The sequence below is a fragment of the Rousettus aegyptiacus genome, unplaced genomic scaffold, assembly GCF_014176215.1.
Source record: "Rousettus aegyptiacus isolate mRouAeg1 unplaced genomic scaffold, mRouAeg1.p scaffold_m13_p_10, whole genome shotgun sequence".
NCBI classification, from domain to species: Eukaryota; Metazoa; Chordata; class Mammalia; order Chiroptera; family Pteropodidae; genus Rousettus; species Rousettus aegyptiacus.
In genome coordinates this window covers 80,563,096-80,585,989 of record NW_023416285.1, presented here as the reverse complement: position 1 = coordinate 80,585,989, position 22,894 = coordinate 80,563,096, and the positions used below count along the sequence as shown (strand labels likewise).

Below are 22,894 nucleotides of genomic sequence, written 5' to 3'. Positions count from 1 at the left end.
TGATTCCCTTCCTGCATGCCCACAATGCTGTTTAATGTGTTCCTCTGTCCTCTGCATTTTTGTAAATGGGTACTTAGATCTGTTGAGATTTGAGGAAAGTCAAATTCACTTTTTTGGCAAGACTACTTCCTAGGTCCTTCTGTTAAAAGGAACATAATATCTTGTTATCTCTGTTTTGTGATGTTAGCAGCCATTGACAATTATTGACTAGATACATTAATTCTCTAAGGATTTGCAAAATGATGATATTTTAAATCTGTCATTCCTTCTAGAATATTTCTACAAAGAGAAACTTCTGCTCATCAACTATTTAGTTAACCAGAGGCACAAGATTTTTAAATTCTTTTCCTTTATGTACTAATTTGCAAAGTAATGAGTTAGTCCTCTAGCATCCTCCAAAGATAATTAATGAAATTATTTTTACTATCACTATGAACTCATAAATTTGAATATAGTTGATGTGTTTCAATACATTGCCATCATTATTCTTATTGGTACTCAAATTGCCTGGCATTTGGTCAGAGGGAACCTCTTTCAGTTGTGTCCTGGGTCTTTTTGATGTGATCTCAGTGTTTATTTTTTTAATTGGCATATAATTCACATATAGGATTATATTAAGTGTACAACATAATGATTCCATATTTGCAAATATAGCGAAATGATCACCACATTAAGTCTAGTCTTGGTGGTTTGGATAGCTTCCTCCCTTTTGCTGCAACAAGATGTCTCAGGATCATCTTGTGGATTTTTCTATCCCAGACCTGGATTCAGTCATTCCTCCAAGGAGCTGCTTTGCCTTTTAGTAGGAAATAGCATTCATAGGCCACAACCTGGGTGCTAAAGGTCATGTTTCAATTCTTAGTATGCCAGGGCTCTTAAAAAATTGATGTGGCCTGGGCCTCTCGATGCATTTAAGAGATCCCATTTCCAAAGCTAAACATACACACAGGTATCTCTATCTCTATCTATCTCTCTTTTTAAATTAATTAATTTATTTATTTTTATGGTGATATTGGTTAACAAAACCCAATAAGTTTCAGCTGTATTTTAACATATATATATATATTTACGCTGTGTGTTCACTTCCCATAGATTTCTTTCCGTCACCACATATTTGACCCCCTTCACCCCATCTGCCTTTCTCCTTACCCCTCCTCCCTCCCCCCTACCCTCTGATAACCACTAGTCTCTAGTCCATATCCATGAGTCTCTGTTTGTTTGTCCTGTTCATCTGTTGCTTTTAGGTTTGTATCCCATGAATAAGTGATGTCATGTGATTTTCAACTTTTTCTGTTTGGCTTATTTCGCTTAGCATGATGATCTCTATGTCCATCCACATTGTCACAAATGGCAGTATTTCATCTCTTCTTATAGCTGAGTAATATTCCATACCACAGCTTCTTTATCCAACCATCTATCATAGGACACTTCGCTCTCTTTCTATCTCTAATCATCTATATCTTTATCTACCTAGATCTATCTATAGGTATATATCTCTATCTATCTATCTAGACAGATGAGAGAGAGAGAGAGAGAGAGAGAGAGAGAGAGAGAGAGAGAGAGAGAGAGAGAGAGAGAGAGAGAAAGAGAGAGAGAGAGAGAGCGCTCTATCAAGTTAGCAGCAATAATTTTGTCTGAACTGGGATGATATTTGTTCTTTTGGCTTTCCAGTACTTTCCAAAAAAATTTTTAGTATAAATATGCATTATTTTTCTAATAAGACAAACAGATACATCTGTTTTTAAATCAGGAAAGCAGTGGGAATGCTTCAATACTTTCTGAGGGTTAGTTCCTCACTCCAGACTGGGGATCCTAGCCAACAACCTGAACACCTACAATGGTGTGAACTCCTAAATCACCAGGTTGGGTTCCCAAGAAGAAACACATTAAAGTGCTTCATCACTTATGGTAGATGTTTGGTCTTATTCTAGGTCCAGGAGAATCTGAGTCAAAGCTTAAGGAATGGCATGCAACTGGCAATATTCTGGCTGTCACTCCCAAGCTCCCAACTATTAAAATTTGTGGACCTTCCAAGAGGGTTCCTGGTCTCTTTGAGAGGATCCAGCACTCTGCCTGTCCCAGAGGCCTGACCACACTGAGCCACAGGTCTGAATAGAAAAATATTCCACGGAGGTGGGTTTACTTCGACAAGCAGGAAGAGGCAGTTAGGATTCCTTTTCACAGAAGAAATAAAGAAGAGATTGGTGAGTTTTCCAAAACGTCCATGCTGGTCAGATTTTCTCTAACCAGGGTCAGTAAATTCTGGTACTCATTCTAGGAGCACCCTGCTTTTTGCCCATGCAGGGCTGGCAACAAACTCAGAGAAGAGCATCGGCTCATGAAGCTTTTACAACCCTCAAACAGGGACTTAATGGTGTAATGTATTTCCCCATGAGAGACACCCACAGTAGATAGAAAACATATTCCCAGCAGGGACTACAAAGAGTTTCACTCTGAATTCCAGCTGGAAGAGTAAAACATGCAGTGGGGTCACCAATGAAACTCCTGGGATTTTTTTGGAGTCAGTGAAAAAGATGTTGCACCTGAAACTATCTGAGTGTTGGCTCTAGTTCACAATTTCAAAATGCGTTGGAGAACTTAGAAGGGGAAGTTCCTGTAGCAATTTGGGTAAGCAATGGGAATGTGCAAGGGCTGACTAATAACTCTGAATGTTCTGACCTCTGTGACACAGAAGAAATCTAAAGTTCGTGAAAAGACAGGGCCAGGGAAAGTGTCAACATTTAACCGTAATCTAGGGCAAAGGCCAAGGCCTACCTCAGAAGGATACTGAGTGAACATCAATGTTAGCTTACCAGAGAGAAGGTAGTGACTCACCAGCCTTTCAGACAAGCACAGTGACTTCTTAAGTCAACGAAGTTCTGTTTGACTCATCAGGCTAAACCTCAAAGTCAGTGTCATGGTATACGAGATGATACAAGAAATATAGACTGAGGAGAGTTGACAGAGCATTATTTTCTGTCCAGGGCTGTTTGCTCAGTTGCTAATAGGTACAATGATTGATATCACAGATAGACTAATTAACAAGTAGACAAGAGCATTTAAATGACTGTGGAAAAACGCAGGATGATGGACACGGTTAGGCATGATGGTAAACAAATCCTACGAACACACCAAAGTGGGAATGGAAAGGAAAAATGTATCTGTTTTGTGGTTTGGGCCTGAACTGGTGCTAAGACACCCAGAACTGGATCCTCTTTGTGTCCACAGGAAAATTAGCAGCAATGCAGGGCTTGAAACAGCATGCAAGTGACTCCTTTTCTACAGAAAAGAAGACAAGCGCGGGACAGAAGAGTTGTTCAAATGTTTAAAAAGCTGGCATGTGAAAGAGAATTTTAGACTGCACTCAGGGGAGGAGGAGGGACCAATGCGAAATGCAGAAGGGCGATTTTTAGCTCCATAAGTTTTCTAACAATGAGACCTCTCTGAAATGGAAGGAGCTGCCTGGAGAAGAGAGCGTTTCTATTGGAGGTGCGTTCTAGTGGAAGCCAGGTATGAATCGTGGTAACTGCTAAGGCCCCATTCAATCCCAGCAGAAGGCAAGATTGGGAGTTCTGCCTCGTGCCTTCCTGGAGCTGGGCATCAGACTAAGGCCCTTGGGTATATAAATAGAATACTCACAGCCTGGGTTTCATCATTACTCACACATTACAGAGGAAGAAACTGAAGCTCAGAGAGGCTAAATAATCTGCCTAAAGTTGCCCAACGACTGTGTGACTGTATTCAAACATCACATACTCTCCATTGGGCCGAAGCATTCTATTCTATTTGGCTTTTATGATAAAGATAATTTAGCATTTTTAGTTGATATTTGCTTTATTGCCCCCACTGAAGCTGTCCCTTCTCCTTGTCTTGACCTGGCAACTCGCTCCACATTGCTACTTGGCCTACCAATGTTGAAAAAGGCCAGCGGAGGATATCAGAATGTCCATTGGTGCAAACCTGGCACTCATAGTGGGCTGTGAAATATTTCAAAAGAGTTTGTCCTGAATATTCTTTTCAAATGGTCTTGAGAATGCAGATAGACCTTGCCAATACCAGAAGTATAGGAGATGAAAATAGTGGAAAACAGTTTCTATTCAAGACAAAATACTATGAATTTCAAATGACCTCTTAGAGAGAAGTCAACTGGTATTCCGACAGCCCTTGAAGGTTGAAGAGAAAACTGTCTATAACTTGTCTATCTTTATTATCTCCTGTAAATTGGCAGCACACCATAGTTGGAAAAACCTGAGATGAGGAGTCAGGGATTACCAGCTACGAGACCGTGGGCAACTTACCTAGCCTCTCTGAGCTTCGATTACTTCTGTAAAGTAGGGATAAGAACACTTACTCCATCCGATTGCTGTAAATAAGAACCTGGCACAGAGCCTGGTGTGTAGTGGGTGTTCAGTAAAATGTCACTGTTGTTGATAGGTGGGAATCACAACTTCACTGTTCTCCAGTGTCAGTCACACCATGGGTCATCAGCTCACGTTTGCTGATGACAGTTTGTGCTCATTAGAGGATGTGGAGCTGGTTGGTAAGAGTGGATTCTGGAGTCATGTTGGCTGGATGCAAATCCCAGCTCTGCCACTTCCTAGGGGAAGATCATGGACGTACTTATAACTGCTTTCTGCTTTGGTTTCCTCGTCTGTGAAACAGAGCAGAAAACTGGCCTTACGCAGTAAAATGTCAGACTGCTTGCGACTGAGAGAGAACAAACTAATAATACAAATGACACTATTAACTTGTATTATAAGAAGGGCAAGTCCAGGAGTTAAAGTTTCCAGAAATTCGAAACTGTTGAGAAAAATGCAGACTTTCCTTTCTAGAAAAAAGAAAGGTCAATGATAGTGGTGTTGAGAGGAACTTTCTGAGAAGAGGCAGCTGCCAGAACGGAAGGGCTGAACTCCAAAGTTTCCTGTGTTCTTTCATTGTGTAGAAAAGTAAAGACAGTGTCATTATAGCAAGCTTTTAATAGCCTTGCCTATCCGTCTTGCGTTTGCATAGCAAGTACTTGTCAATCAAATGCGTTGATTTGCTTTTCAAAAATACAGCGGTAGAAGAGCTCGAACAAACACATGGTAACGGGCGGGAGCCTTTAGGAGAATCATTAAATTTAAAGAGGATTCTTCATAATAATAACACAATAGACCTTTGCCATTCATTAGTAATGTAATTTTGAGACCCACAGGTCCCCAGACTGATGGCAATAGAAACAACAGCTGAACAGAAGAGCTTTCTCATGCAACACATTTTTTCGATAAATTTTCTCACATTCGATGGCCATTTTCCTGGAGGAAACACATTCACTTTCAATTCTTAGAGCTGTGGGCCTGTAGCCAGGCTGCCTGGGTTCAGTCCCGGTTTGCACTTCCTGCCTGAGGGACCGTGTTCACGGTATCTGGTGTCTCCTTGTCTCGAGTCCCGCGTCCTACCATGAAATAACAGCCCCTTCTTGGCGTGTTGTGAGGGTCCAAATACCCAGATCCATGGCCAGCACATGGTCAGAGCTCCGCCGCACAACTCTCCTGTTTAAAATCTGCACTCATGCATTATGTCAATCTTCTTGGTTACTCCTAACTAATAATAATAAAAAGATAGTATAAATCTGCAACTTTCACAGGATAACTAATACCATCTACTGGAGTATCGCAGATGTTTCAGATGCTTACATTATTATTTCTAATCTCTCTGGCACTGTTTTAAGATTATCTTCATCTTCATTTCATAGAAAAGGCAATCAGGGTGCAGAAAGATTAATGTCCTGCCGAAGGTCACCCAGCCAGAAACAGTTGAAGCGGGCTGCCCCACGCTGCAGCCCCACGTCCTTCTATTAGGCCACATGGTCTTTCCATAACCTTCATTCAACAACCCGCACTGAACACCTGCTTCCTAAAAGGCCCCCGTGAGGCCCAATGTCACAAAGATGCACAGACACAGGTCCTGACATGGAGGAGCCAGTCCCCAAAGCCATCATTTACTTTCTCTTTCTCACAATTCACCAGTGACGCAGGTGATAGTTTTTATACTCCCGATTCATGTGCGCTAGGATTTGTTTGCTTCATTAGCTGTTGTCAAACAGGGGACATCATCATCTGCCAGGATGAATTCCACAATGACAGATGGTTTGGGATAAGGAATAGGCTTCAGTGGGGGAAGGGCAAATTAAATAGGCCAAGGGTCAGCCAAAGAAGAGACAGCATGCTGCTTTGCTTCAAGACATAGGTACAAGTAAGTGGAATAAGCAATCATTTTTTATTTTAAAAAATGGAAAAGCCAAAAGTTTTGGAGGATAGAATTTTGAAGAGCTTATTAAATAATATATATTCTTAAATTCAGTGTACCTTTACATCAACATTACACTCTATAAGTGCTCATAATCAGTGAATTTTACCAATGGGACCAAGAAGAAAGAATTCACTTTGCTTGGACTGGCGAGTCTGTCTATGGGAACCACCTGCCTCTGCTCACCCATGAGTTCCAAACTTCCTGTGTGACCAAGAGCACTGGGGTTGCTCCCTAGCCCATTCTCCTTAACAAATGTAAATCTCTTTTATTGCTGCTTTCTGTTGGTCTTGCTTTCTTGGGATTATCTAGTATGCTTTGGCTATTTCTGCATATCCCTGTGCAAGGCCATGCATGGGTATTCTTAGTCATTTTTTCCAATGCTCATCACAACGCACTCTTAAAATAAATGTATCTATCATCAAAACTCTGGAGACCAAGCAGTATGTCTATCTCATTCTCCATCACACCCATTAACATTGATAGATATGCATGTGTTGAACAGGTAAATGAATAATCAACTGAGTGAAAACTAAACAAGTTTCTTTCAAACTTTAAAAACCAAGGAGAAGGCAAATTTTACCATTGTATGAAGCAGAGTTGGGCTTTCAAGGCTAATTCTTTTTCTTCATCTGTTGCATTAAAGGTAAATGAATAAAAGTTGATTTTGGCTTCTGACTCTACCGTATTTTTCCACTCATCCACATCCTAAAAAGAGTTTTGGATGGAGAATTAGGATATTCACAGTTAATGATTACAATCTTAACCCATCTCAGAACAGAAATATATCAATCAAGTGTCAACATTTTGGGAGTACCATATGAAACACAAAACAAGGTAAGACTTTCAAGTAAAGCCACCACAGATACTCATCTGCCTGCACTGGTGAAGACATGGTCAGGACAGAGAAGGGTGCCCCATGACTTCTCCAGGGGCTTCTGGTTCTATGACGTTCTCCAGGTTCTGTATGGCTTTGGCTCAGGTGGCTCCTGGTGTTTCTAACCTTCCCAGGGTTGTGTTGGCCTTGGGGAGAGAGACCTGGAAAGTGTGACAGCGAGCTTGACTTTTACAAACTCATCACTAGATGGCATCCCATATTTGTCAAGTCACTCAGAGAAGTGGCTCTTGAGTTCTTAACTCTTCTCTTAATGAAATGCCATTAGATTTCCTTAGTAGCCGGTAACCTGTTGTGATGAATTTTTTTTGGAGGGTAATTCTATAATCAGCAACATTTGATCCTGTGGCGGATGCATGAGAATCCTGTGAGAGTCCAGTGTGTGGAACACGACCTGTATGTGTGACCTGGCCAAGGAGCAGCTCTCCTCAAATCATGGTCATCGAATTTCTATGGTCCACTTTCATGTGCAGACTTCAAAGACTAAGAACAGAAGTGTGTGTCTAAACAAAAGAGGAAATAAGAGTCAGTTCAGAGTAACACCATACCTTGTTTCGAATCTGTGACATTCCCATTGCTAGGTCTGCGCCTTTCCCTGACAATAGAAGATAATCGAGGTTTCAGTTGGGTCACAATATGATGTTTGGGTATTGTTTCTGTTGTTTTCTGCTCTTCATCCTCAGAGACTTTTCTTGAATGGAGAATTTTAAGTGCATGAGGCGAATCTTAAGACATGAGTCTCTAGTGGCCAACTAGATTAGGTCTCTTTCATTTACTTCAGGCCCTAAGCATGATACTCATCAAATAAACATAAAACTATCTATTACATTTCGAGTCTCTTGCATGAACCTAAATACTCTCCAAGCATAAATAGTAATAGCTAACATTTACTGAGCACCTACTGCATGCCTGGTAATGTGTCAAGTCTTCTGCATAGACATTTCATTCTATAAGAAAACTTTGAAGAAGGCACTATTAATATCACACTCATTTTATGGTAAACGAATAGAGGCTTATTTACATAACTTCTCCAAGATCACACAGCTAGGAAGTAGTAGATCTGGGTCCAAACCTAGGTCTAATTAATCACTACATCATGCTACCGCCTCCCAAGACCAATAAACTTCCAAGCAAAAATTTTAAAACTCCTTGTGGAATTTTCCTATAACACAGCAAGGATATTGACAGGCTAGTGGGCAACATGGATCTTGTAACTTTCCCACAGGCTACCTGCTATGTGACCTCCAAAGGCTCCTTAGTGAAGAGATTATGAGTCACCTTAGATAAGCTATTTTCATCAAGTTGGGAAATGTAATATTTACGGTTGGGCATGGAGCCCCTTACACATGCATTTGATTCACGTTAAGGCAACATGATATCAGGTATAAGAAACAAGACTTAAGTAATGAAGTGTCTTCTGTCTACATGTTATATATTATGTATTATGTATTATGCATTATTACATATTATATATTACATATTGTATATAGCACATTTTATACTTTTCGAAAGACTTCTGCATTTCTCATTTGGTTCTCACAACACAGTGGTGAGGTAGAAAAAGAGAGTTATCCTTATATGGTATACAAGTTAATAGCTCAGGTTGGCTTCATCGGTGTGCAACCAACATGGCCACCTTGTTCAAGCCTCTAAGTTCTTGGCCACCTTCTCCTACCTCACTACTGCCCACAGCCACTGTTGCCTTCCATTGCCAGTGGAGGCCTGGGCGTGGGCGAGGGTGTGGGTGCATATGCTTCATGTACCAAATTCCATGGTGGGGCCCACTGCATCTGTGAGAGTCTGTACTCATCCTGCATGTCGTCTGTGCCTGAAGGAGTGAGGTGCTAAAGAGAAAATAAAAAGCACCATGACAGATAGAGAGAGGGACTGCAAAAAAAAAAAAAGAAAAAGCTTTTTTCTTGCTTTTAGAACAAAAGGCCTCCTGTTTTCATTTTGCACTGGGCCTTGCAAATTAGGAACCAGCCCTGGTTCTGTGAGTTGCTCAATGTTCCAAAAGCATGCAGAGGGGTGATGGGCCCGAGACTGCTGGCTTGCTACCCCTTTCATTGCATCGGGCTAGGAAAGAGCCACCATTTTACAAGAATTCAGTCAGGCTTCCTTATGTAACAGACTCCTTGGGGTCATTTAAAAACAAGATTCTGAGAATAAAAGTGTATTTGTGCACACTGAGAAGAAATCTTCTCCTGGGCAGGGATCTTTGTTTTGGCCACTGCTGTATTCCAAATGCCTACAACAGTGCCTGGCACACAGGGGGCGCTCAAAAAATACTTGTCGAATCAAGGAATGAATTACTGTTCAGAAATCCATCCATCGAGAGGCGTTCTCCATAGGGCAGGGTCTGGGCCTTTTTTTTTCCTATTCCTCTCACAACTAGGCACAAAGCTGAGCACTCAGGAGGGACCACATTCATTCTCAGTTTGTTTATCTGATCAAACAGGCAAAAAAGTCAACAGATAATCTTTTATTTATCCAGCGGAGTCTCGCTCGCTTTATCTTCACATAAGTTTCTGCATACCTGATAGCTCCCAAGGGCCCAGATAATGCCACAAGCACTAAGCAAATGCATACTGACCGATGACCACAACAGAAATGGCCAGGGTGAAACCTCCTCGGAGAGGGGCATGAGGATCTGGCCCTTCCCTCAGCCTCTGTCTGGCCAAGTTCCTACTTTCCTTGGGTGGAGGACTGGGGCCAGGCACACCCAGCTACGTAAGGCCTCGGAGAATTGCACGGGGCAGGAAGGCAGGAAGTTGCAGTGGTGAGCCACGGTTGTTCCAGTCTGTACCATTTCTCAGACTTCACAGAATGTGGATGCCGCTCTCGCAAGGGCTGACCACAGAGCCACGGAGACCTGCTTTCCTTGCCCAGGTTACCTGAAACAGCGTGCCCAGGAGTCAGTGACGCACAAAGAAAATTTCAACAAGAATGCCTGGCAGGCAAGCCACTTGTCCCACTCTTCATTAAGTATTTGATTTCTATCGGAATACATTCAGTTACATAGAACTGTCAGAAGAAAGCCTTACTTATGCCACACCAAGCTTCATGCAGAAATATATTTCTTCACTGCTAGGGAAATGAGGTCAATTCTGAAAGAGAGAGGTTAAAGAGCCATTTTACTGTCATTTTTTTGATATCTAAAATATTAACTGTTTTTAAGACGAGAAAATTGCCGGTCAACTATTCTTCATACTCACAAAGGGCAAAACAGAAGGAAATAGATCAACATTTTGAAAGGAGACTTTGAGTAGACCAAGCAGGAACTTTTTAATGTAAGAATGACTAACATATGAAAACTTCACCAGAGAGACAAGATAAGGTATTTGTAGAGCCATTCAACAAGCATTGTAATAAGCCCCTAAAAAGTACGTAGCACCAAGCTAGGTGATAGGACAGACATAAAAAAAAGGCAAAATAGGGCCTAATAAGAAAAATGGAATTCACATGCAACCATGCAAAGCAGTAATCACATACTCATTCAACATACACGTAAGTGCCTGCCATGTGAACCACACCACGAGAGACTCTAGAACAGTTTTATAATAATTGAATAAAAGTTCTGCTTCCAGGAATACGGTGGGCTGGAAATCCTGAAACTCTCTGGTTACAAAACCTAATGACTTTAGATAAAATATAAAATTCGATATTTTAAATGAATCAGTGAGCTTATGAGAAATTAAGGAAACTCTAACAAGAACAAAGTAGAAATACAAGGTCGAGGAAGCAAGCCAAAAATGACGTTGTGGTTGACCCAGAAATATCTACCAACCCCAGGAGGCTCGCTCTCTGTTTGGACATCCTCGTTTAGGGACACAGGAACCTTGGGAACCATTGCAAAGGAGTCAAATAATGAACAGCCCTCACATGCCAAACACACACACACACACACACACACACACACACACACACACACACAGCGTGGGAGAGAAATCCAGGAAAAAGCTAGATCCTCGGAAAAAGGTGAAGTGTGAAAAAAAAAATCTACCTCACAAAAGCATAGAACAAAGGATAGGCCTATTTCTTGGTTATGGGATAAGTTTTTATAATCCTCCGAGCATTCATGGCCACTACTGCCCTCATGTCAGTGGGGTTAATGCGGCCAGTGGAGACTTTTGTTTTAAAGTGGATGTGGTTCGACAGTGACTTCAGTGCCAGGAAGAAGCAAGTGCAAATTCTTTCTGAAAATAAGTACACTCAAAACAATCAGTCCCTAAATAATTCCCACAATAGAATGACAAATAGCATGGGCTCACATTCAAAAATTATAAAACATATAAGAAAACAGGATACCATGAACAAGAATAAGAAGAAAAACAATAAGAACTTCCCCAAAGCACTTTAATGTTGCAATTAAATAAAAGTATAATTATGATAATCAAAAATTGAAGATAAATATTGAATTAGACACAAAGAGCGAATTAGTGAACTGAAAGATTGCTTTAAATAAATTATCCAAAACTTACTCTAGATGGACAAAAAATGAAAAAAGGAAAGTATTAAAGAAAAGCTAAGAGACATAGCAGAGTGAGAGGGCCCAACATACATTTGAATAAGAGGTTAGAAAGCAAAAATACAGTAAGAGAGAGGCCATATTGGAAAAAGTAAGTCTGAGAATTTCCAGAATTGGTATAACATATTCAATAAGTATAGCAAATCCCAAGCAGAATAATTTTGTAAATATATACGCGTAGAAATTTTATCATAAACGTCAAAATAACAAAAACTGAGAGATCTTAAAAGCAGCTAGTGAGAAAAGACAGATTATCTTCAAAGGAATGAAAATAAAATAAATATCTATTTCTCAACAGTAAAAGTGGATGCCAGAAATTATAGATTTATATCTTCAATATCAGTGAGAGAGTGAATACTAACCTAGCATTGTCTGCCCAGTGAAACTACTTTTCAAAAAAAAAAAAAAAAAAAAAGAGTAGAATTGAGACATTTTCAGAAGGAGAAAATACGGAAAATGATTACCATTAACAGATCCCCAAAAAGGAAACTTTTAAAAAATAGACTTTAAGACTCAGAAGGGAGAGGGGAGGGGAGAGGGGGAAAATAAAAAAATAAAATGTTAAAAAAATAAAATAAAAAATAGACTTTAAGAAAAAGAATATGATCATACAGATGTCTGAAATATAAGAAGGTTTGGTGAGTGAATAAAGTGTAGGGGAGTCATGTGGAGGCATCTAAAGAAACAGACTCTGTGAACCAACGTAATATTCAGCATGTGATGTAAAAATGACTGAACGATATAGCATGTGAACTGAGAGCAGAGATGAGTGCTAAAATGTTCTAAGACTTTTTAAATTATTATTTTAAAAGAGAATAGAGAATAAAATTTGTTAATTAACTTTGGATATTATAAATGATTCATGTTAAATCATCAAGATCAACCAACAAAAGAACAGAGATGACTTACCAATGCAGGCAGGAAAACATGCGGATGAAAAAAATGCCTTAGTCCACATGGTTAAACCTCAAAAACATAATTTTATGCCAAACTAAGTTCACACCATAAAAGTTAATTTATATAAAGATAAAAAAATAAGCAAAAGTTAGCAATTTGCTTAGCGTTTAGGGATACATAAAAAGTTGGCAAAACTATAAAGAAAGACAAAGAAGTCATTAGCAAACTCAGGATATAATTGGCTCTGGGAAATGAATGTGAAAGATATTTGGTAATGTTTATTTCTTAACTTGAGGCTATACATATATGCTCCTTTATGAGTTTTAGTGTGTTACTATTCTTTAAAATTACGAAGGCATTATAGAGATAGTTCTAATATTTGAAGTGTGTGGACATTTAAATTAGCTTGCTATTGTTGAAAAACACACCACACCAAAATGCAGCAGCTTTAAAAAGAATCATATATAACCACTCATGCATCTGTAGGTCCTCTGGGGCTCAGCTAATCTAGGCTGGGTTTGACAAGGGACCGAGAAATGTGTGCTCTGTTGCTTGAGAGGAACTATCAGATCATAGGGCAAAGTTATGAATAAAGAGAGAAGTGAGAACTTGAGGTCGCTAATGCAGCATATCACAGATCTTAAAAATTAGTTTCTTAAGAACACATTTGTTTCTTTTTTAATTGTGGTAAAATACACATAACAAAATGTACCGTCTTAACCATTTTCAGTGTGGAGTTCAGCGTTATTGAGTACACCTGCACTGTTGTACGACCATCACCACTGTCCATTTCCAGGACTCTTTTCATCTTGAAAAACTGAAACTTTACCCATTAAACAAGAATTTCTCATTCCTCCATCCCTCTAGCCCCTGGAGGCCACCATTCTGCTTTCTGCCTCTATGAATATGACTATTCCAGGTACCTCGCTTAAGTGGAATTACACAGTATTTGTCTTTTTGCGACTGGCTCATTTCACTTAACATAATGTCCTCAAGATTCATCAAACCACACAAAGAGAGCATGAGAAAGAAAATACCATTCATAAACACAGATGCAAAAGCTTTAGGCAAAATATGTGCAAAATGAATCCAAGGACACATTTTTAAAAACATCATGGCCACTGAATTGATTTCAGGAATGCAAGAATGGCTTAACTTCAGAATCTATTAATATATTTCGCCACAAAATAGACTAAAGGAAAAAAATTATGTTTATTGTATAAAAAAACATTTGCTCTCAGAAAAGCATTTGATAAAATTCACCAGCAAGTCATTAAAAAAAAAAAAAAAAAAAAACTTCTGAGCGAGTTTCTGAGTATCGCAGCACACTCAAATGGGATAATTTGAGAACAGTTTAATGATTTGCAATAGCAAGGTCATAATGTTGAGTAATCAGCTCAGATAGTAGTATCTTAGGTTAAGTTCCCCTAAAAGCAAAGCCTGAGGCAGGAATTCCGGGTACAGGTGTTTATTTTACTGAGTGTTCTCAGGAGAAAGCAGGTGGAAAAGCGGGAAGCAGGGGCAGGGAAAGCAACTAGCGAGATTATGATCTACCTGGAGTTTAGCTTTTCGGCCTGACCCCATAGGAGGTTCTGCAGGAGCATTGGCCCCATCTTCAGACAGCCAGGGGGCCAGCTTCTATGCTTCTGTTTTACTGGATCATTGGCTATGGGCTACCCTGGTTGGGGGAGGGGGAGTTGAGAGTTAATGACATCCCTGGCAAAGCAGTTTTTCTTAGGCCAAAAGTAATTCTACCTGTTGAGGACAGCATCACATGTAATGCATCCTGAAGCATAGTGGACCATCCTGTAGAGCACCCACTTCAAGCTGGCTCTGTGCTGCCCCTTTAAGAGGCCATTCCACCATCCTTTCAGGCTGGTAGCCTCTGAATGGCACAGAATGTAGTTCCTGTGGTCACGTGCCCACCATCACACCTACTTTGCTGTAAAATGTTTCCCTTAGGATAGGCAATGTTAAGCAGAATCCCATATTCATAGATCATATATTCTGTAAAATGGCAAGAAAGGCAACCACATGCCCAAACCAAACGTCAGTCCCAGTCAGGGTGAATTACTGTCCTTTCTAGAATTAAAGGGGTAGGAGGAATCGACTTGCCACCAGGTGACTTTCTGGTGTCTTCAAAGGATGGTGGTATGTCTGCAGCTCAGCACTGGTCTCTGTGGCGGTCAGGTCAGACATCCGACAGCGGTGGTGGCTGGATCGGCCTTGGCGAGAGGGAGCCCATGCTGTTGGACCAGACATAGCCTGCATCTCTCCACCTTCTCTGCTCTGAAAGCCTGCTGTGCAGCACTAGGAGGGTTGAAGACAGGAACTGGCTGGCATCTACTGGTCAGTTCATCCTGTCAGCTTGGTTTCTTAGTGCCTCTTCTGTGGTAGATGCTCTTTCGTGAGCAGTAACAGGTGATATAAAGAGTCTCACACTTGATGCCCCTACCACACATCCATCTATCTCTCTCCTCTCCAGACCTGCTTATCTCCAATCTTTCAAACATACTTTTTCAAAGACCCTGAGCAATCAGCAAAGCCATTCATCACCACTCAGTAGTCCAAGTATATCCTTTCTTCTTAGGTCTAAGAGCTATTTGAGGTAGAAACAGAGCAAGGGCCCCCGACTTTCCACTGTGGTAATAGGTCTAGATCTCAGCCTTCTGCTCACCTATTATCGAGGTCTCTTGAGTTTATATATTGAATAATCCCCTCAAAGACTGACCATCTCTCTTGCCCTAGGACCAATATATTGTGTTAGCCACCTCTGTAGACTTCTGCAGATAAATGACAGCTATTCCAACTCTGGGGCCCCTTCTGGTCATTACATCCACCTGGTTTCTGTGGGTTAAATACTGCTGCTTGGCAATACCTTGGCTACTAGCAATACCAAGTCTGAAACAATAACTCCTTCCATCAGCACTGGCCTACAAAAAACAACCTTCCCTGGGCTTCTCAGTAATGCCAATGCTCCCCTAACCAGCACCTTCCTGATTATCGTAGTAAAGGAGGTCTCCTCCAGGGTCTCCCAAGGGACAATATCAGCTGGTGGTTTCCTGGTCTTAAATAGCAAATCCGTTTCCACAGGCCCACCTCTCTGGGCTTTCTGATTCCTTCCTTCCCAGTCTGCCATGGCAGTCTCAGCATCTCTGCTTCAGAGAGCATGAGCATTACATTTTCTGAGCAAAGTCTATGCAGCCTGGTCCTTGTCCCTTGGGCCACTGCCAGGGTGTTTATACCTTTATAACAGAAGAGTATCTCCATATTAACAAACACTTCCTTATCTGGATTTACATGTTGATCCTGAGCTCCCAGAAACAGACTTCCTGCTCCTGCCAGGACTTAGTGGCCAGGGCAGGCAGCTATTTTCATGTATGTCCTTCTGCTCCCTTAGCATGTGTGGCACTCTCCCAGTGAAATCAGGCTGGGACTTAACCTTGGGACTAGTCTGGTGGTCTAGAGGGAAGAGAAGGACAGATGCTAAGGAGGACAAGCATTATCTTGAGCAGTGCTGGACTCACTTAAAACTTCTGCATAGTCCTCAGGAGGAGAGGGGGTTCCGTCCCCGTGAAAGAAAGTGGGCCACTACTCCAGATGCAGAAGTTCTAGGGGAATTTGCATATTCATGGTTTATAAACACAAATACTCAGATATTTCCATCCCAAGCTTCAAGGTTCTACTCCTTCTTTACCAGAGCCCTGCCTTTGGCAAGAGATAATTGTCAGGGCTGACAATTTGACCTTCATATCTTCTGGAAAGTTCTGTTGCTTTAACCAATCAGTTCCTGAGCCCATACCTCGGCTTGATCTGCTCTCTAACTTGAAGAGAAATTCCAATTCTCTCTTGTTGCCAAGGAAACCCTGTGGCTCCAAACTTTTCTTTGAATTGATAACTAACAGCCCTGAGCCTGACAATTTCTTCCTCTAAAGCATCAATCCAAGCTCCTTGGTTTTACAGTTCTTTCATTACTATGATATACCTTTCAAACATATGAGATATTGTATAATCCATGCATCTATTTCCACCTATATTTCAGCCCAGTGTGATACAGGTAGAAGTCTTTGCAATCCCACTGATACTACACAGCAGGGTCCAGCAATACCACACCTTCCACCAGTGACACTGCAGATGAATGTGGAAGCAGTGGATTATTAATTAAAAAGGCTAATAATGATGCATTATGGGGGAAAAAAAGGAGAAAATGAATTCCTACATTATACCTAATGCACAAAATCAATTACAGGTAGATTATAAACCTAAATGTCAAAGGCAAAACAATAAGTTTTTACAAAAATATTCTGATGATCTCAGAGTAAGAAAGGATTCCTTAAACCAGATACACATACACATACATGCACACACGTGCACAGCTGGAGACCAGAGAATCTCTTGCATGTGTACATCAAGGGAAGTGAAAAGAATGTTAACAGCAGCACTGTCAAAAAAGCAAAAGGCCACATTGTCCCTTGATGGGAGGATATAAAAATAAATCATGGATTTTCTTATAATATAATACTACATATTGCCAGACTAATAATGAAAATGAATGAACTACAGCTGCATACATCCACATGAATGAATCCTTAAAAACTTAAGAGCACGTTGCTGAAAAATATGCACAATATGACATTGTTTTTATAAAGTTTAAAGTCAAGCAAAAAAAAATACTTAGGTAGTCATGCGAATGTGGCAAAAGCTAGACAGGAAGCAAGAAAGTGATCACTGTAGAATTCAGAATGGCAGTTAGCTCTGGGTCGAAAGAAGGACATGAGATCAGGAAAGAGAACACAGCGTGTTTAATAACATCGACTTCATTAACAACGCGTGCGTCCAGTTCTTTTCTACAAATCTAACAGTTTGTAAATTTTATATAAAAAATAAAACATATTAGACACAATTCTTTATCTCGAGCTTCTCACATTCTAGTGAGGGAAGTCAGACTTATAAAAACAAGCTCTAATACAAAAAGTATAAGAAAATTGCCTCAGGAAAAAAGCAATGAATTATAACTGGGGAGATCAGGGAGGTCAGTGACATTTGAGATGAACCCTGAGTAGATTTTTAAGGAGTAGAGAGAGAGAGAAAAAAAAATTACAATCTTAGGTGACAGCATATTAGAAGAACCTGCAGAGGATGCTGGGAAAACGAGGGAGATGGTACATGATTCCATGTCTCAGGTCTTCCCACCGCCCCCACTCCTGTAGAAAAACCTCTGCCGTGTCCAGGATCTACTCACAGTCTCCAGCGAAAGAGAAAGAACTCAGCTTAGCAGCGTAAAGAAAGGTGGTTTGAATTGCGGCTCCGCCATTCATCAACTCAATGATCTTCGTATCTCATCCTCCTACGTAAAACAGAGATACCATGGCTATCACAGAGTTGTGTTGAGGTATGAAAAATGGGTGCAAATGTTAGCTCCCTTAGTCTCAGGACTCATTTTTGTCAACAGCTCAATTTTTATCTTTGCCTTGATTTTTATCTTTAAATTCTATGTAGAGCAGATATTGCTTCCTTAAGCTCAGAGGGAAGGTGGCTAGCCTCAAAGCCAACCCAGCCAGGACATATATGACGTGGGGAAAGTTGTTTGACCTCCCTGAGCCTTAGCTGGTTCATATTAAAAGCAGAAGGAAGATTGAGTCGGGTAGGTAAGTAGATTTCAGCTTACTTGCCATCGACAGTCAGTGGCTGCCCAGCACAACCTAGCGAGGAAGATTTCTGAATCTGCTTTTAGCCTCTGTGGGAGAGACAATCTGACCAGTTTGTATCTGATTAATGGGTAAAGGCAGCAGTTTTTGTCCTCTTCGAAATCCCTGTGAAGGCAAAGGCAACGTGAAACAGCTAGTCAAATGTCCAGTCTAAATAATCAAGGTTATGATAAACTCCCTGCTCATCTGGCACTCCTTTACCCTAATTTAAATAGGTCCTTTTATGGCTTAAGTTGTTGATTTCATCCCTAAAATGCATGCCGCAAAAGAGCTGAGTGTACTTTTAGGAAATGTCCCCTTTTAAGTTCATATTTAAGGTGACATCACCCAGAGGCTTCCAGATGGAAAAGAATCTTTTCTGGAGGAAAGTTTTGACCTTTAAAAAATGGGGTTAAATAGCCTCTCCTCATTTCAACCTGGCCTTTGGGTTCCAACTTTGATAATCAATGCCCATAACAGTTAGATGTGAAACTTTGATTTGATATATGAGTCACCGTAGGCCGGCATGGGACAGGGGAATACCCTGTCCACTAGAAAAAACCTCACTGTGGCAAGGGTGATGGGGTGAGTCAAACAACAGCTCCTCTTGAGAATCATCGCGCTGATATTTCCCCCACTTATTTCAAGTAACCGAGGGGCTTTTTCTATTGTTAAAAAAAAAAGAAAGAAAAGAAAAGAAAAAGAAAAATGAAAAGTACCAACACACCAAATGGAATTTCAGAAGTTAATTTCCAAATTGTTATATCTTGAATTCATTTGATAGAATCTTTTGTCTGTTGGTTTGAACTTTATATTATGGGACATTTCGAAAGGTTACAGAGAGAATAATAGAGTGAACTGCCATGGATCATTCAGCTTCACCAGTTAAGACTTTATGGACAATTATGTTTTAGCTCCATCCCTACCTTCTTCCCCCACCTCTCCCCTGGGTTATTTTGTAGTAAATCCCACATATTATATCATTTCATCAGTAAATTCAATGGGGGTTTTGAACTTGTGTTTCCCAAACTAAATAAGCTACGGCTGAGCGAGTCAGCTGCCAACATCAGTAACCCATCTGTTCCCATTTCCTTCTTACAGATGGCAACTTGTCCCAGGTCACGTGAGTAGTAAGTGACAGATCTAGGGTATAAACCGAGGCAGTCTAGCTCAAGCCAAAAGATAAACCATTTAAAGTTGGAGCCCTGATCATATTGTGAGTGACTCTCTAATAAAAAATGCTGAAAGAGGAAGGTAGCTGCTGGCTTGCATGATATGCTCAACCAATGTTTTTTCAAGCACCTGCTATGTTCAACATAACCACTTAAACATAGTGTTTTTGTGATGTACAAAACCCTTTCAACTTCCTGATAGGCCTCTAAGAGTTATTGTATATACTTTATGAAGGAATAAGCTAAAGTTCTGAAAAAAGTTCTTACATTTGCTGGTAAGAGCTCTCAAACTCTTATTTCAGCAACAACTCTCCTTCTAATCTAGGCTATGTGTTCCTGTCAGCAAAAGTGCTTGAAAAAGTCAAAAGCATTGACAGGTGTAAGAGATGTATCTCCCTCTCTACAAACAACAGTGAGCAATTTTTCCTGAATGAGAGTAAATAGAGTATCAACTCCTGAACTCACTACATTTATTTGTGGCATCTAAAGGAATCATCCTGTGGATGACTGTACCAGCCATTTATGCTGTGGCAATCCACTGAAGTCTGAGAAGATAAAATGTGCTCCAGAGAACATGAAAGCTCCTGTAGGAAATTCTGGATTACTCTAAAACCATTCATCGCCGGCTTCGCCTTACTCACCAGGAGTAAAGAGTTTGTTTGAATCTTAGACAGTACACAAAGCCACACAGAGAAAGTCCATCTGAGGAGCAGCCTAAAGAGAGAAGAAAAAAAAATGCAAGTGAAAAGGAATCTCAAGAGGCCACAGAAAAGAATGTGGCCTCTGAAATTATATTTCCTGTAGTCTCAGGGAAAATCTTCACTGTCCTCATTCTCCGAGTCTCTGCAATTATGCTTGCATGCGGGGAATGAGAGACAGCTCATGGTGTTTCTTGCCATCCTCACTCCTTCCCGAGACTCTTACAAAACTACCCTCTGAGTCTTTTGTTCTGAGGCCTTTCAACTAAAATATTTGTTGTTCTCTCAATAAAGTACTCTTTCTGCATGTAAAAAATAAAAAAAAAATCTGAAAAAGGATATGTGCATTAATTTTTTCAGTGTACCAAAATGAAAAAAATGTTTAGTTATGCTAATTCAGACATCTTTCCTTGAATTACTTTTGCATGAGGTATTTAAAATATATTTGTAAAAAATTAAACATTGAGAACAAGAACATTTTAAGGCAATTTAGGGTTTAGTACATTCTAATGAATGACTGGTTTCCTATAATGTAGATTTAACCAAAAAGAGTCCTTTAAAAAAATCATGGTTACTTATTAAAATTGAGCTAAATATCATCAGCTTTCTCAGTATCTTTGCCAAGTCATGATTTCTAATTTTTTTGTTTTTGTTTTTGGCTTAGCTTTTTCATGGATATAATCTTTAAAAATCTGCTTACTCGGAGATATTTTTAAGCTACAGTAAAATGACCAATTCCAACAAGGCAGATAAAACATGGTTTCTTTCTCCTGTGTGAAGGGCTGGGTATCTTCCATTCCAGTTGCTCAGGAAGAGACTGAGTTCAACAGAGAGGGATCTAAGCAGGAAGGAAGGCATTGTGAGAAAGTCTAAGAATTATGATGAACCTCATTTATGGGTGACATGACCTTGTTTGCATCACTGATCTTTGCTTCCAGTCCTTAGAGGGTCATTTCCTGCTGATTTTCTTAAAATGGAATGTCAAAGCTATTCTAACCTCACTCCCTTTCCCTGCAGAAAACTATTAGTCTAAATTTAATTATGTTGTTCCAAAAGATCTAACCAGACATTTCTTCTCCCCTGAGCTTAATGAACACTTACTCACTGCTGTGCTCTAGTTTTCTGAGCTGGGGACCAGCTGGGGACCTCTTGTCTGGTGGATATATTAAGGGCCAACAAGCATTTAAATGAGGATCAGGAGTTTAGATTCTATCCTGAAGTTTAAATGATGCTGACCACAAATTTATTTTTAAAATACACCCTTAAGCAACAGTTTAGATTTTGTTTGTTTTGAAGAGCAGAGCTCCAACAACTAAACAGAAGTGTATACATCAGATGCACCTTTGCTCTGAGGGAACCAAGAATAATTTTTCAACATCTTTTTAAACCCGTAAACAAGGAAATGAGTGAATAATCTAGTGAGGGTGCATCCAGTGTAATACAAATAGCTACTCTCAGTCAGGCCATATTCCCAACATTTTACGTGTATACTCTCATTTAATCCTCACAACTCTGAGGCAGTAAAATTATAATCCTCAGTTTACATTTGAGTAAAACCAAGGCATAGAGAGGCTATGTAACTTCCCAAGTGACAGAGCTCTGAGTGGCATAGCCAGGATGAAAGCCAGGCTCTCCTTCCCAGAGTCCCTGTTAACCGCTCTTCTGTGAGGGCTAGCATTTTTCGGTGCTTTCCCTGTGCCGGCGTCATGCTGAGCCCTTGACGTGCAGTATCTCAGCAGCCTTATGAATTAGCACCATCGTTATCCTCATTTCGCATGTGAGATTCTGATGCTCCAAGTTCACTTAGAGAGCTAAGTCAGTTTTGAAGCCACATGTATCCTATTGTCAAACCTGGCTCTTAACCAAAGCGTGCATTGCTACGTACTAGGTTTTATGCACTTTATGCATTCAGGTAACCTAACACTGTGTGTGCACATACACTCTTGTAGTGACATGTCACCCATAAGCAAAGTTCATTATGATTTTTAGACTTTCCCGCAATGCCTTTCTTCCTGAGCCACTGGAATGGAAGATACATTCCTTAACTTAGACCCTTCACACAAGAAAAACCATGTTTTATCCTCTTTGTTGGAACTGGTAGTTTAAAAACCAGAACAGACAACATATGAGGAAGCTTAGGAATGTGGAACTTTTACTTTTTCATAACCATTAAGGATTCCAGGCCGAATATTAAATTATTATGAATAACTATTTGCTGAGTCATCAATGTGTCCAGCAATGCTTAGCATGAGGAATAACCATTTAATGGCAGTGCATAGATAATAAATACACTATATTCTATATACTATAACTCAGTGGTTTTCAACCTTATACTAAATGCCTCCTTTACTATCATGAAATTAAATTAATTGAAAATAAAACCTATATACATAACAAAATAATTTGAATATGTAAGGATTTCTTTTAGATTCCAGAGAAATTATAGTTATGTTATTATTACAAGGGAAAAATTCATTTTGCTACAAGAGTACTTTACAGCCGACTTCCGTTTAAGCACGGCGAGCTGAGCATATATTTTAGCCTCCACATTCTCCTGAAGGACCACTAATATGACAGCAAAGAATTTTGAAAGGCATAAACCATAAAGACCAAAAAAAAAAAAAAGGTGGTCGGGGAGATTGGAAAGCAGAGATATATATGGTAATTGACTTAGCAGAATCAAGGAAATGCAACCCAGTATTGGGGAAAATCAGAAAAGAACCTGAAAT

General features: G+C 40.1%; 1 long non-coding RNA gene across 5 annotated transcripts in view; it reads right to left on the bottom strand.

Annotated features, from left to right (window-relative positions):
* Positions 1–6,464: 6,464 nt before the first annotated feature.
* LOC107518955 overlaps positions 6,465–22,894 on the bottom strand; it is a 29,764-nt gene continuing 13,334 nt past the window's right edge. For 2 of the 5 annotated variants that reach the window (XR_001598988.2, XR_001598990.2), the window contains exons 3-7: positions 20,109–20,181; positions 18,277–18,421; positions 14,163–17,955; positions 12,621–12,677; positions 6,465–10,290 (exon numbers count right to left, since the gene is read on the bottom strand). This is a non-coding gene — a long non-coding RNA (uncharacterized LOC107518955). The remainder of the gene's footprint in view (positions 10,291–12,620; positions 12,678–14,162; positions 17,956–18,276; positions 18,422–20,108; positions 20,182–22,894) is intronic. The other 3 variants (XR_001598993.2, XR_001598992.2, XR_001598991.2) reach the window with 3 other exon arrangements.